Raw genomic sequence first — 16512 nt, 5'->3', positions numbered from 1 at the left:
AAAGGCATGAAATCAGGCTAATTTCATCCACCTTAGTGAGACCCTCAATGCTGCTTGACAATCCTGAGCACTCTTTTAGTCGCTGACCACAGAAACTCAGCCAACGCTCTCTTCTCTCGTCTTGCCACCAATCATGGTCACCCCTCCCAACCCCAGCTCAAAGCAGATGACCTAGCTGCCCACTTCATCAGGAAGATTTAGGCCATCCCACAGGTACCCTGCCAGCTCCCTTTCTTAAATCGATAATCTCTAGTCACAAAATAAGAGTCAATCTTAATACTTGCTAAGGCTAATCCTTATCTCAGCACCTTTGATCTCATTTCCTCCCACCTACCTCTTTCAGACCCATGCTCTAACAGTCATCACCATCTATCTCTCTTGCAGTTTTTTTTTTTGGAGGAAGGAAGGAAGGGCAATTGGAGTTAAATGACTCGCTCAAGGTCACAAGCTAGTAAATGTGTCCAAGGTCACACAGCTAGTAAATGTGTCAAGTGTCTGAGGTCAGATTTGAACTCAGGTCCTCCTGACTCCAGGGCCGCTGGTCTACTCACTGTACCACCTAGCTGCCCCCATGACATTGCTCCTGAGCCAAGGCTTCAAGCCTTGATTTCTTTTTTTTTGGGGGGGGGAAGGCAAAGCAATTGGGGTTAAGTGACTTGCCCAAGGTCACACAGCTAAAGTGTGTCAAGTGTCTGAGGTTGGATTTGAACTCAGGTCCTCTTGACTCCAGGGCCACTGCTCTACTTACTACACCACAAGAGAGAATAATGTAGTTGAAAGGTCAATGGACTGGGAGTCAGGAGACCTGGGTTGGAATCCTGAAATATGTATTAGCTATGAGACCATGGGCGGCTTATTTAATTTATTTGAACCCCAGTTTCCTCACCTGTAAAAAGGAGACAATAATCCTTGTGTCTCAGGAGATTAGTACGGCAAGGCGAGAAGCATTGATTAAGCTCTTACTATGTGTCGAGCACTGTGCTAAACACTGCTGAGGAAAGTGCTCTATTATGGTAAGGTGCCATATAAATAGAAGTTATTATTATCTTCAGTCTCTCCCTGGTCAATGGCTTCTTCCCATCTGCCTACAAACAGGCTTTCCTTGACCAGCTGCCAGACCATCCCTCTCCTTGCTTCACGGTTAAACTTCTTGGAAAAAAAAATCTAATCCATCTCCCGTTCTCTCAACCTTTTGCGTCGGGCTTCTACCCAAACCACTCTCCTAAAATTGCTCTCTCTAAAGCCAATGCTATTCTAGGTCAAATTGCCAATTCCCGTGATCATTCTTCAGTGTTCATGCTCCTCAATATCTCTGAGACTTTTAACAGATCCTGAATATGTACAAGGTAAGTCTAAGCTGACTTCTGCCTCCTGTCAGATTTTCTTTCCTCCCTCAGCTCTTGTATACACCTCTTCTCTCCTCTGACCCAGTCACCAGTCTGATAGAGTCTGTCACTACTTTACACCTGGGCTATTGAACTAACCTAATGGCCAGTAGACCTGCCACAAGTCTCTTCTCACTCGAGCTCATCCTCCACCCAAAATGCAGGTCTGAGTGTGTTAATCCCCTGCTCAATAAACTCCAGTGACTCCCTATGACCTCCATGATCAAATATAAAATCCCCTGTTTAGCGTTCAGAGCATTTTGCAATCTGCCCATCCACCTTACCAGTCTTCTTACACCTTATGTTGCCCTCTCCCCCATCCTCAGGGATCCAGTGACATTGGTCCTCCTTGCTGTACCTCAAACAAGACAATCCATCTCTCAACTCTGGGCATTTTCTTTCTCTGACTGTCCCTCATGCCCGAAATGCTCTCCCTCCTCATCTCTGCCTCCTGGATCCCCTGGCATCCTTCAAGTCTCAGTTAAAATCCCACCTTCTATAAGAAGCCGTCCTGATTCCCCCTTAATTCTAGTGCCTTCCTCTGTTGATCATCTCCAGTTTATCCTGTATGTAGCTTGTTTGTAGATAGCTGTTCACATGTTATCTCCTCCTTGTGAGCTGCTTGAGAGGAAGGATGGGTTTTTGTCTTTCTTTATGTCCTCACCATTTAGCACAATGAATTATACAATAGGCACTTAATAGATGTTTACTAACTGACTGATGCTATCCTCCCCCTTTTCTCCTTTCTAACCACTTTTTTTGGCTTCCTTCACTGTTTCTTCGTTCCCTTTCCAACTGTCATTGAGCTGTCCTTGGCCTCTTTTCTCTCTCCACACTCTCTCCCTTAGGAATCTCACTCACTCCCATAGCTTCATCCACCCCCTCTAGGCAGATGACCCCTGAGTCTGTTCCTCTCTTCTGATCTCCAGACCAGCATCTCCGATAGTCTACAAGGTAGCTCCACCTTGATGTTCCACCAGGGCCTCAAACTGAACCTGTCCAAAACCAAGCTCTTTGTCTTTCCTCCTAAACTAGTTCTTCATTGGCTTTACAATTTTTGTCAATGGCACTACTGTTTAGTCACTCTCCAGTGTCTGCAACGTTGGGGTTACCTATGACTTTCCCCAATCCTTCCCCTCTGAGGGTCATTAGTCACTTACTAGATCCTATTTACCTCTTCAAGAACTCTCATACCTTTCTCCTTATCTCTATTTCTGGCCTCACTCCCATAATATAAGCCACTACTATCACCTATTTAGACTACTAGACTTCTTGAAGGCCCCCGGTTTCTACCTCTTTATCTTCAGCGTAGCTCTCATACCACTTCCAGAATGATCTTTCTAATGTATGGACTATAGGATCATAGATTTAAAGGTGGGCATAGCTACTTTTGTCTTAAAATACACACAAACACTCTCCTCCCCCCAGAAAAGCTCTTAGGGTTCCCTTTTACTTACTGAATAAAGTTCAAACTCTCCTGCCTGACATCTACATTATGCTGCCAATCTGCCTTTCCAGCCTTATCTCATATCACTGTTTTCCATGAATGCCATACTTCAGTTAAACCGGATACTCTACCTGCCCCCTGAAATATGCCCTGTGCTCTCATTCCCCCTTGCCTTTGCTCAGAATGCTCCCTGTGCCTATGATGCCCTCGCTTCCCTCTTAATTTTTAAAATTTCTACCCATCTTTTAAAACCCAACTTAAGTATTGCTTCTTTATTATTTTATTATTTATTTAATATTTTAGTTTTCAACATTGATTTCCACAAGATTTTGAGTTACAAATTTTCTCCCCATTTCTACCCTCCTCCCCACTCCAAGATGACATATATTCTGATTGCCCTGTTCCCCAATCAGCCCTCTTTTCTGAATATTGCTTCTTTAAATGAATCTTCCCCAATCTCTTCTTTCCCCAGGTGGTAACAACCTTCCAGCTCAGGCTTCACAGGGCACTTTGTTCTAAATCTTTAATGAATATATCACATTATATTGTGTACTTTAGCTTTCTTAACCCACTACTAGATTATAAATTCTAGGAGGAGAAGAACCCATCTTGTCTAAGCTGTTTCTCCCCAGTAACCTAATATAGTGTCCTGAACTTTGTAGGCACTTAGTCAACTATTGTATTGTATTTGTGTTGTGTTCTGTGGCAGCTAGATGGCACTACAGTGCATAGAACAGTGGGCTGGGAATCAGGGAGACTCATCTTCCTGGGTTCAAATCCAACCTCAGTGTCTATTTACTAGCTGTGTGAGCCTGGGCAAATCACTTAACCCTATTTGCCTCAGTTTCCTCATTTGTAAAATGAGCTGGAGAGGGAAATGGCAAACCACTTCAGTATCTCTGCCAAGAAAACCCCAAATGGGGTCACGAAGAGTCAGACATGACTGAAACAACAGAACCACAACAAAATTAGGTTCTATACACGCTTTGCTCCCTTGGGAGTCAGAGGGCCTGTGTGTGAATCTTCGTTCTGCTACTTACTCCCTCTTTGACCTTGAATAAATCATGTTGCTTTTTAGGTCCTCAGTGTCCTTGCCTGCAAAATTAGGGATTTGGAGTATATAATTGTTACCGTAGTTTTTTCTAGTTCTGAATGCTATGATCCTACAGAAGCTATGGCCAGGAACCTTCTTTCGTTGAATCATTTGGAAGGAAGGTGGGACACCACCTTATTTTGTCTCCACAACTAGTTGGTTAAGCCTGTGAAATAGCATAGCAACCAATTAAATCTGCCACTTGGAGGCCTGATGCTGATTGACAGCTTACCAAGCCTGAGAAATTGTTGTACCTCCTGTTTCTCTAGCCTGTAGTAAGAATTCTTGTATTCCTCTCTAGACATCAGTGTTAAAATCATACTATTAGCACATTATTCCTGTAGGTTAAGGTTTTTCACATCTAGGAGAATTCTGTTAAAATGCAAATAGCCTAGAAGGGATACATCATCAAACAATTATTAGTATTTAATATCTTATCAGAGATTCGTTTATCAGATTACTTTCTTAACATGCTAGCTAACTAAGAGGAAATATGATACAGAACTGGTAAGTTTTAATGGGGAAATAAGCTAAGAGAGAAGAGACCATAAAAGGAGAGAGGGGAAGATGCTAAGGACAGATATTACTTATCTTGCAATGGATCTACCCGAGTACAACAATTGGCCTTTAGTTCAGAGTGGACCTCTTAGAATTTTAAGGGGACTGGGCTGATCAGAGGTGCTCCCTTTTCCCCAATCAATTTGATGGGCAAACCTTTCCCTCTATAGAATATGGACAACAAGCATACCTCTTCCCTTATTGTATGGATGTGACCATTGAAACTTGGTTTAGAGGGAAAAGACAACTTCTAATTGGTTTCCTGCTGTTCCTATACCTACAGCTGGAAATCAGGAAGAGAGATTTCTTTTGGAGGACCCATCCCTTTATGATGGCCTCTAAAAGGCTCTTCACCTTCCTTGTTCATAGGACAAACCAGAATCCCCAGTAGGAACCAAACGATGTGATCTTAGATCAGAAGTACACAGAGATTACATCGCAACTGTGCAGCTTTCTGAGAACATCAGGAACTGGAGGCCTGATATTGGCCTTTCCCAACATGAGATAGCAAGTGTTGGGTCAGTGATGAATTTTCTTCAAAAGCACATGGCAGAAGCCAACATGCTTTCCTTCTTAGTCCAACAGGGGAGTTCATGCACAAAGTTCCTGAACCCCAATCAACCTTTTGTTTTACACAGGGGGGATTTTAATTTTCTAGGCAATGTGATCCTAGAATCTAGCCTTTTAGCTAGAGGAGAGACATTTCTTGGACAGTCTTACCCTTGGAGATCACCTCAAGTATAACCCCAGGTTGGAGAGTTTGGAAATTGGACTTTATATAGAGAGAAGGGGATTCCTAAGCAACATTGCCTTTTGGAGAAAGAAGTGAATAACCATCATCGTTTCAGAACTGAAGAATAAAGCCACAACATGGTGGGGTGCAGGAGGCAAGAGATCTGGATCTTTCCCCTGCTCCCACCCAGTACAGTGAGTTATTCAGATGGTAAAGGTCCAGTGGGAAATGACATTACTTATTCATCACCCTCCTTTGGAGGGAACCTAAACCACAGAGTGACACTAGGAGTCTTGGGAGGGCTATGTAGGATGCTGTGGGAGAATGAACCTCACTAAACTATCAAGAAATTGTACTCCAAGTTCGCTTCTCTTTTCAAGAGGATCTTAGGGACTATTTAAATGTGTTATGTGTTTTCTGTGTCTACTTATGGGCTCCTGGGGGTCATTTGAGTATCTATAGTGCTTGTTTTCTTCATCTTTGTCTAGCATCTTTTTTCTCTTCTGCATTTTCTGTGGGGTAACACAGACTATTTTCTACATATGCATGTGTTACCTTGAATGCTTATATTAGAGCTAGAGACTCTGCTTCTCCCATTTGGGGAAACCTAGACACAAATTGTGTTTGGAGACTTTTCCCAGAGTAAATTCAGGATAGGGGCAACAGGTCAAAAAGAGAGAATGATTCTCTTTGGAGTCCTCAGGATTGGACTCAGTCTATGTGAACTTAGAGTCTTAGAGAGGCAGGGCTCCTGTTCCTGGGCAGAATGGGCATCCTGTTATAGAATGTTAGAGCAAGAAAGGACTTAAGAGATTACCTAGTCCAGCACTTTGTAGATGAAAAAATGTGTCCAGAGAGGGAGGTGACCAGATTGTTCACTTGGGAAGTTAGTGGTATAGCCTGTATTTGAACACAAGCCTCCATGATTCTCAACCGGGTGCTCTTTTTGTTAAACCATGCTTTGTCTGCCAGCACCATTAGAAATATCAATTTATCCTTTTATACAATTCTTCCTGTTGTTTTCAGTGCAGTGTGTTATAGTCAAGTCACACAGAAAGTGGACTTGGAATTAAAAGACCTAGTTTTGAACCTTTGTCTCTGTGTGACTGTGGGGGAATCCTTTATGTTCTCACAGACTGTTTTTTCATCTGTAAAACTGGCATAATAACGCTCATCTTCTCAACCTCACCAAGTGGCCATGAAGTTTTATATATATATAAAACCTCCTATATCTGGCTGGCCTGCAGACTGTGCTTGACATCCATCCACCTTGGGCATCTTTCCATTTGCCTTGCTGATGTTCTTCTTTTCCCACAAAAAATAACATCCTCAGCTTCAGACCTCTTGGATGGTTGACCAGGGCTAACCTGTCCTGATTGATAAGCGAGTGAGTACAAATTAACCTAGCCCATTGTAGCTGGTTGGACATATGACTGTACTTTGAATGAATCTACTCACTATATTTAAACATTTTTAATTTATTTTATTTTTTATTTATGCTATCTACCTTGTCTCCATATAATTAAATCTCCTCTCCATTCTGCATCCTCTACCTTCTCTCTCCACAAGCATTTCAATTTTTGCCCAGGGAAGAGCAATTAAATCAATACCACCCTTGCTTCTGGAAAGAGAATAGCAACCAAGTAAGTACCCTGAGGCTCTGCTCAGTATCTCTGATTGCCCTGACCACAACTTTCTTCCCTGGCCACTATTCCCTGTAAGTACTGTCTTCCCTTATTAAAACACAAGCTTTTGGAGGGCAGGAACTATCTCACCTTTGAATTTGTTCCACAGTGCCGGATGCATGGTAAGTGCTTAATAAATGCTATCTATAGCCATTCATTTATTCATGTAAGTTTTTGGTATTCATGGCATTCTCTCTCAAAGAAAGGTCATAGGATTTTGAATGGAGCTGGCTCAGCAATGTTGGTTCTATTGATTGATTTCAAGAAGAATACAATGACATCAGGGCAGCATGTAAGATGACCAGTAAGATGACCAGATCTGTGTTTTTGAAGTGTTTCTCCAAAATGCATGAGAGGTGCCATTATCATTAATGTTAGCTCCATGTGTCAGAGGAGCTAAATCTCTCCATCCATGACAACATAAAGGTCCATTTTCTGGGAACGATACCTTCATGATGATAAGAGAGTGGGGCAATATGAAGTCACTTTCTTTCCAGGAATTCCAGATATCTTGTCAGTTGTCTGCTCCACTTTGTGTGTGCCGCCCTGCCTGGTTTCAGCTCCAAAGAACAAAAAATCCCTCCCAAGATAAGCTCATCACTTCTAAATTCACTGCCAGGCTGTTAAACTCAAGCTTTGGTTGACTCCACCTTCCTCAGCCTTCTCCCCTTTTGGTGAGAGGGTGGAGTACCAAACTCCTCCCAATCCTTTCCTTTTTATAGCCAGAAACTGGACTCTCAAATCTACTGTGTATCTGCTACCCTGCCTGGTTTCAACTCCAAGGTTCACAAGATGCCCCCAACACTGGGTAGTTCCTGGCATCCAGTTCCTCCTCCCACTCCACTTTCCTTCCTCTTTATGTGTATTATCTCCCCCTTTAGAGTGTAAGTTCACTGAGGGTAGGGACTTTCTTTTTATTAATTGTATCCTTAGCACTTAGCACAATGCCTAGTACATCATAGGTGCTTAGTAAATGTTTATTGGGTTGGATTGGATTGTCACAACATTCTGGAAGACATCTCGGACCAAGATGTAAGATGCAATACAGCTCAGTAGAAAGAATGCTAAACTTGTAGTCAGGAGACCAGATCTTAACCAGAATTTACATCCTAGCATTGACGGTCACCAGGTTTGTGATTTTAGGCAAATAACTGAACCTCTCTGAGCCCCAGTTAGCCCTTCTGGAGAGTGGGAAGAATAATACTGATATTACCTGCCCTACAGGTTCACTATGATCTCCAAGAATTATTGGAATATGGGCTGTTAGTGGTTAAGGGAGCTGGAGTCTGGCTGAAGATAACAGAACCGGGAATTGAAATCCTCTATAAGTTATTAGTCATCACAGCAATTGGTCTTGTTCACCAATTCTGTTATGATGGTCCTTGCTGTTCATTTTAAGGCCAGTCTGGTCCTGTTCCCTACGATGAACCAAGAGAGCACTAACAATCAAAAGAAATGAATTGCTGGTTTTTGGGAACTGACTAGCCCTGTTGAAAAGCTGAAAGCAACAGTTTGTATTCAGATCCTGTTTTGCTGATAAGGGTCTTCATTTGGTCTTTAGCTGAAGCAATAGCTTCACTAGCTATATGCTTTTTTCATTATCCAAGCTTGGGGCTTGATGCTGGTGTCTGAAACCCATTAACCAGGCCAAATAGGTACGTATTTCAACTTCAGTGAAAGGCGGGCAATGAACTTTTAGGAGGTGCAAAGCAGGGGAAGTCTTTGCATTACAAAATAAAGGCTTTCTCTCTAAGTTGGACACAAGTCATATTTAGATGAAATAGTTTGAGAGAACCCCTAAGAAGAAGAGGAAAAAATGGATAGAAAATATCGAACCCTTCCTGTCCCTGGAATGCCCTGTTTCTTGTCTTACTTCTGCTTATGAAATCTTACCATCCTCATCCTTTGAAGGCCCAGTTCAAATATTACCTCCTCCATGAAGCCTTCTGTCATCCTCCCAAATCAGTTATATTTCCTTCCTGGTTGTACTGTAAATAGTGCTTTGAAGTCTTTTGTATTAACTAGTTTTTTTTGTAGTTATTTGTATAGGTGTCATATCTCTCCTATCTCCATGAGGCTCCATGAGACCAGAGACTATGCTGTATCTCGTCTTGTATCTCCTCTAGGGTCTGGTACAGTGTTCGGTGCTTAGTAGGAGCTCAGAAAAAGGTTAAGATTGTAAGGATGCTTCCCTCCAGGCTTAGCATAGAGGCCATCTCTCCTATTAAGCTTCTTTGATCGCTTCCAGCTGAAAGTTCTTTCTCCCTAATCCCTCCTTTGTCCCATATCACATTCTATCTTCTATCTATCTTTGTTTCTGTCCCTCTGATTGAAGGGTGGAGCAAAATAACCCCAAACCTTTCATAGCTCCCCCTTTATAGACCACTCAAAATCCTAGATCTCTTCATTTGTCACCAGCCACTCTGCTTGGTTTTGATTCTGTCATCATCGTCTTCCTCATGCCCCTGTGCTTTCTGGTGTACCCCTGACCTCCCTTCAGCTACTTTTTGTAGAGTCTTCCCCCATTGGATTATAGGGGCAGCTAGGTGGCACCATAGTGCATAGAGTGCAGGGCTTGCAATCAGGAAAACTCATCTTCCTGAGTTCAAATACAGCCTTGGACACTTAATTGCTGTGTGACCCTGGGCAAGTCATTTAGCCCTGTTTGTCTCAGTTTCCTCATCTGTAAAATGAGCTGGAGAAGGCAATGGCAAACCACTCCACTCTTTTTTCCAAGAAAACCCCAAATGGGGTCATGGAGAGTCAGACATGACTGAACAACAAAATTAGATTGTAAGCTCCTTGAGGGTAGGGACTGTTTTTTAATTAATTTATTTTTGATCACAGTGTAGGCACTTAATTTGTAGCACAGTGTACACCCCTAAAGAATGTTTATTCTATCATCTCAAATTTATTTTTTTTTGGTGTTATTTGTTAAATGATATATGTGTTGTGGTTTGGAGTGATGGGAACCCTGAAATGTAAGGGTACAGGGAGGGGTCTGCCTGGAAAGAATTCAACCACTCAAGCCTTCTTTCAATCAAAGTAGGAGGGTTATTGTAACACTAGTATGGCAGGCAAGATTCCTATTGAATCTGCGACTTTATGGGGATAAGACTGATATTTATATTGTTGCTGTTGTTGTGTTTGTCCTGTTTTTGAAAAGGACCATGACATAAGGGAAATGATGACATGACTTGCAGTTGACTTTGATTTGAGTGAGGGAGGGCTGTACAAGGTCACTAGCCTCACTTTCTCTTCCAGAGACATCTGGATCCAGTGGCCTGATATTCATCAGGATGACTGGAGATGGCCCAGGATGCAATGGGAGATGCTGGCCCTTTTAGGCTAAGGCCTTTTCAGGTTCTTACTTTGAGGTAAGGCACATTTAGTGAATAGGCCTTTTTAAGGAGTAAGTCAAAGGATGGCCCCTTTAATTAGAAAAAAAGGAAAAAAAATCAAATTGGGAGGGGAAGATCCTCAGGGTTGCTAGTCCAAAGAAAAACTGTTACCATTGACATTCACTCTGAGCCGGGAGGGCCCAAAATATATGCATTAAGTAGAGCTTGGGCAGGGACACCATTGTGGTCCAATCCATGAACTTCAGAGTGAAATAGGGAGGGAGGGAGAATGGGGGGGAGATACAATGGAGGGGGGGGGGTGAGAACAGAGAGGGAGCGAGAGAGAGAGAGAGAGACCGAGAGAGAGCGAGAGAGCGCGGGAGGGAGGGAGAGAGAGAGAGAACACACTAGAGAAAATGAAGGAAAAGAGAAGAGAAAAGAAAGGAAGGCAGGAATCTAGCCAGTAAACCTCAAGTTAACTGGGGATCTTCTGGCCATCAAAATTTACCTTCCTTTGGAGAAGAGGAGAGGGAGAGGAAGAGCTGAGTTACCCAACTGGCTGGGTACTTATATACAACAAAGGGAAAAAGGGTCAATAAGAAGATCTGGATGGGATTAAGGAGTGGCAAATAGCTTGGGGAGGCCCAGGTGTGACAGTGAAAGGAATTAAGTAGTTGGAGAGCCACAGTGGAAGGGCTGTGAAAGGTATTATTGAGTATCTAGGTGGACTGGGTTGTGTGGGAAAGTTCAGGTACTGGGCTGCTTTCAAAGATGTGGTCTTTTCCTTTTAGGGCTCCAGGTCCCATCACCCCATCATATAGATAACCTCATATCCACACTCGACTTTAATTTTTGGAGGGGATCACATATTAAGAGCTTGGAGTGAACCTCAGGGGTCATCTCCTTCAAGCTCTCTTATCCTACAAATAAGGGAATTAAGGCTGAGAGGTTAAAGACCTTGCCCAAGACCACACAGGCAGGAAGTGGCAAGCTTTACTCACTAGACCATGATAAACCTGGACAGGACAGTGCCAGTGTCATCTCTGTAATCTGAAGCCAGTCTTCAGCACAGTACCTTGAAGTTAGCCTGCTCTTAAATGTCTATTAAGAACACCAGGACTGAGGTCAGGAGGACTTGAGTTCAAATGTGACCTGAGATACTTTACTAGCTGTGTGGGCAAGTCACTCAACCCTGTTTGCCTCACTTCCCTCATCTGTAAAATGAGCTGGAGAAGGAAATGGCAAACTACCCCAGAATCTTTGCCTAGAAAATCCCAAATGGGCTCGTGACTAATCAACTAAACAACAGATAAATGTCTGTTGAATTGAATTGACTTTGTAGTACATAAAAACAACGCTTTCAGCTGGATGTTGATTCTGAGTTCCATTTCAAGGGTTTGAGAAATTCCGTGCTAGATAACCATTAGGTGGAAACCAAACAAGCTATTAATTTCCCCCCTCCCCCAGCAGTTAATTATAGTAAGAACATATTTCCTAGGAAGAATTGTTATAATAAATTGTAATTAGTAGTTTTAAAGCAGGAATACTTCAATTTTTTTCAGCACAGCTGAGTAGCTTGTGTTAGAGCTGTCAAGGTCTGAATCTGAAAAGAGCCAGGATGGAAAACTGGTTATTTCTTGGCAGCTAAGAAAGAAAGTACTTTCTGTTACAAGTCAAGAGGGGAGCCAAGGGCTCTTCATATTATGCCGATGGCAGAGAAAAAGACTTGTAAAATGTTCATTCAGGTGTTTACGAGAGACTTGGAGCAATGAGGAAGGTTATTTGTTTGTTAATTCCAAATGCCTAATTGAAGTCACTCCACTTATGTATGGTGGTGAGTTTTAAAGATCTAGTCACATTAGGCATTCTCTGCCTAAGAAAATATGGGCGATTAAAATGTGCTCTACTATAATTGATTATGGGCCCGGGAGTGATCTCAGAGGAGTCTGAGAGCCCAGTGGCCTGGCCCCAGATAGGAAGATGAAACAAGTGCTAGGCAGGGGGCAATCTTTCCCTGAACCAATATGGGAAAATGTCTGCACTGGCTAAATCGGGAGCTGTTTAGGACTGTTCCCTCCATCCACTCCTTAACTTTTCTACTTGGACTCTTCCTCTTCTGTGGAGTCCTTGGAAGCCCATTTCCTTCCATCACCAGTTCATTGGGATTCCCAGGTTTAAAGCAATGGGCTATAGGACCTTCATTTTTTTTTTTTGATCCAGACCTATGAATTTTTTTTCTGAAGTGATCAGGGTTAAATGACTTACCCAGGGTCACAAAGTAAGTGTCTGAAGCTGGATTTTAACTTGAGTCCTTCTGACTCTAGAGATGGTGTCCTATCCACTGCACCACCTAGCTGTCCCAGAGCTTTGATTTCTGGATCCAGGAATTCCTGATGAGGAAATTTCCCCTACCAATGCAAGTCTGCAATCATGCCGCACCTTTCACCTTAGACATTTGCAGGGGGTCTCTGGGAGGTTGTCCATGTTACAAAGGCAGAAGTATAAAAACCCAGGTTGACTTAGTAACCATCCTCTGTCCGCTACTGCATATTGCCTCTGCATGTGTCAGGGACTGATAGTCATGTGAATATGTGACAGATAATTCTGGGCTAAATTTGGTTTTATCCTATAGAATGTAAACTCTTTCAGGGCAGGGACTGTTCCATTTTTGTCTTCCTATCCCCAGCATCTAACTCAGTGCCTGGCATATAGTAAGCCCCTCAATTGTTGTTCTTCATCCTTTGTTCTTGAAAGGACCAATGACATTACGGCTAATTGGATGAAGTGATGAAGGGCTGCACAAAGTCATCAACCTCACTCGATCCTCCAGAGTCATTGGAGTCCAATGGCAAGACAAAAGTCCAGGTGACTGGACAGCCCCAACAAGCCCCTTAATAAATGCTTATTGATTGCTGATGCAATAACACATCCTCTCTCAAGAAAAGGATGAGTAGTATGGGAAGCCGACTTTGGTGACAGGGTACCCAAGATAAACAGACAATTCTCTCCTCTATTGGTTCCTTTGACACTGTAAAATTAGGATTCTCCTCCTTCGTCTAGCTTTCTTTGGCTTCTCCTCTGTCTTCTATCTCTCTAATGGAACTGTTCTCTGAGGCTCTGTTCTCTCTCCTCTCCTCTTCTCTGGGAGTTTCCTACACTCTCTCTGTCAGTGATCTCATACACTCCTGTGGCTTCAATTATCACCTCTATGCAGATGGCTTCCAAACCTTCATCTCCAGCCCCAACCTCTCCCCTGAGTTCCAGCCCAAGCATTTCCAGCATTCTCCTGGCATCTCTAACTCAACATGGCCAAAACCAAACTCATTTTTTTTCCTCCTGACAATCTGTTCCTCCTTCTGACCTCCCTATTTCTGGCAGTGGCATCATGATACATCCAGGCTTGAAACCCAGGAGTCGATTTAGAATGCTCTTAATCTTTCTTGTGCCCTCTCCACAATCTACTCTGCTAGCCAAGTTCTGCTAATTCGGACTTTGCAGTATCTGTGGCATCTGTCCCCCTCCTCATTCTTCCCACTGTCTCTACTCTGGTTCAATCTTTCATTACTTAGAGTTAAGTCAATAAGCATTTATTTTTAACATTCTTTTAAAAATTGAGTTCCAAATTCTCTTCTTCCTTCCAGATCTTTCCTTCCTCAGTGAGAAGGCAAGCAGTATGATACTGTCAATGAGCATTTATTAAATGCGTTCTATGTTCCAGACATCGTGCTAAGCACTGGGGATACAAAGAAAGGTAAAAACACAATCCCTGCTCTCAGGAAGCTCACATTCTAATGTAGAGACAAATGCAAACAACTATGTTTATTTAAGGTCCATGCAGGATATATCTCAGATGGTAATCTCAGTAGAGGGCAGCTAGGTTGTGCAGTAGATAGAGGGCCAGGCCTGGTGTCAGGAAGACTCATCTTTCTGAGTTCAAATCAGACCTCAGACACTTACTACCTATGTGACCTTGGGCAAGTCACTTAACCCCACTTGCCTCAGTTTCCTCATCTGTAAAATCAACTGGAGAAGGAAATGTCAAACCACTCCATTATCTTTGCCAAGAAAACCCCAAAGTGGGTTCATGAAGAGTCAGACATGATTGAAAAATGACCAAACAATGACAAATTTCAGTGGAAGAACTCCCATCTCATTATCCTTCTTCCCTTCAGGCCACAGAGTAGAACCTTCTAGAGACCTGTGACCTTCTACTCCTTTCCCTGGATGCTGGAGACTTTGACACCTGGAATATCAGAGCCTGGCCTTGCAGAAACACCACCCCCCCAAACTCTCTGGGACTCTGAGAAATGACCAGCTACCTTCTCTCTCACTGCTGCCAGCAAGGGAGATGGTTCCTCTACAAACCTCCTGAGCAAATTTGTAGAATTATAGTCTCATTACTGTACAGGACCTTCAAGCTTGTCTAGCCTAATCTCCCTCATAGATGAGGAAACTGAGGGCCATAAGAATGAAGTAACTTCCTCAGTATCCTATAGATAACTATCTGCATAGTTGGGAAGAGGACCCACATGTGCTAGAACTCCATTAACCTTCCATCTCCCTCAGGGAAATTACTAGCAGCCCCAGGAGTGTCCACACAGGATATGGCAGGCATGCCCAGGACCAGCCTGCTGTACTAGCAGCCCTCTCACCAGGGTGTGACTGTGCAGATCTGGAATTCTCTGGGGGTAGGGGCAGCTTTCCCAGTTTATGGGGGACCCTGGATTTTGCAGTCATAGCTGCTGCTACCCCTGTTGCCTTCTCACTGCTGTTTTTTTTCCCTCTGCTATTGTTCTTCAGTCATATCTGATTCTTTGTGACCCCCATGGACCATAGAACCCCAATACTGGCCATGAGGTTTTTAAATTTAAAATTAAAAAAAAATATTAATTTATTTTTAGTTTTCAACATTCGCTTCCATAAGATTTTGAATTCCAAATTTTCTCTTCCTCCCCTCCCGCCACTCCAAGATGGTGTGCAATCTGATATAGGTTCTACATATACATTCATATTAAACCTATTTTCACATTAGTCAGGTTGTAAAGAAGAATTAGAACCAATGGGAGGAACCATGAGAAAGAGAAAACAAACAAAAAGAGAGCAAATAGTCTGCTTCGATCTGCATTCAGACTCCATAGTTCTTTTTCTGGCTGTGGATAGCATTTTCTATCATGAATCTCTCGTAGTTGTCTTAGATCTTTGCATTGCTAAGAGGAGGTAAGTCTATCAAAGTCAGTCATCGTACAATGTGGCTGTTACTGATTCTGCTCACTTCACTTAGCATCAATTCATTCAAGTCTTTCCAGGTTTTTCTGAAGTTGGCCTGCTCCTCATTTCTTATGGAACAATCGTATTCCACTACATTCATGTACCACAACTTGTTCAACCACTTCCCAATTGATGGACAACCCTTCAGTTTCCAATTCTTGGCCACCACAAGAAGAGCTGCTACAAATATTTTTGTACATGTGGGCCCTCTTCCCATTTGTATAATCTCTTTGGGATACAGCCCTATAAGTGGTATTGCTGGGTCAAAAGGTATGCACAGGTTTATAGTTCTGAATTCCTCCATGGGATTTTTTTTGGGGGGGGGATGGAGATTTTTGGAGATACTGGAGTGGTTTGCCAGTTCCTTCTCCAGTGGATTAAGGGAAACAAGGTTAAGTGACTTGCCCAGGGTCACACTGCTAGTGAGTATCTGAGGCTGGATTTTTAACTGAGGACTTCCTGACTCCAGGCCCAGGGCTCTGTCCACTGAGGCCATCCAGCTGCCTCTTCCCAACTCTACCTCCTACTCATTTCCTCTCTGCTGCTGCTTCTATGAGCTTTGGTGCAGGAAGAAGACTGAGGCAAACCACCAACTGGGCCCACCCTCTGAGGTCCCTCCATAGTCCTCTGGAGGCTTTTCATGGACTGACTCCCTTGCCCACTCCAGCATCAGCTGGATAGAACTTACCAGAGCTTATTCTCTACAGCAAAGCTTCTGAGAACCCAGCAGCACCTCCATACCAAGTGGAGGCACTGGAGGAGGATTTTAGTAGACTCATTTTTGTCATTTTCTAACATCCTGAAACACATCCCTATGTGGCTTCTTCCTCTTATCTGTGAAGTTTCTTATCCTTGAAATGCATCATTTCATAATGGGAGTAGAGAACTGAAATTGTCTGATGCTTCTCCCTGCCTGTGGTTATGGAGCAGGCCTTGCTGGGCAGATGCGAGGGTTGAAGACCCTGCTTGCCACAATTTGGCTCCAGACACTATAAAGGAAGG

This window comes from Trichosurus vulpecula, chromosome 1 (assembly GCF_011100635.1).
Source record: "Trichosurus vulpecula isolate mTriVul1 chromosome 1, mTriVul1.pri, whole genome shotgun sequence".
Lineage (NCBI taxonomy): Eukaryota > Metazoa > Chordata > Mammalia > Diprotodontia > Phalangeridae > Trichosurus > Trichosurus vulpecula.
The sequence above is the reverse complement of the archived record's forward strand: the minus strand, read 5'-3'. Positions refer to the sequence as shown.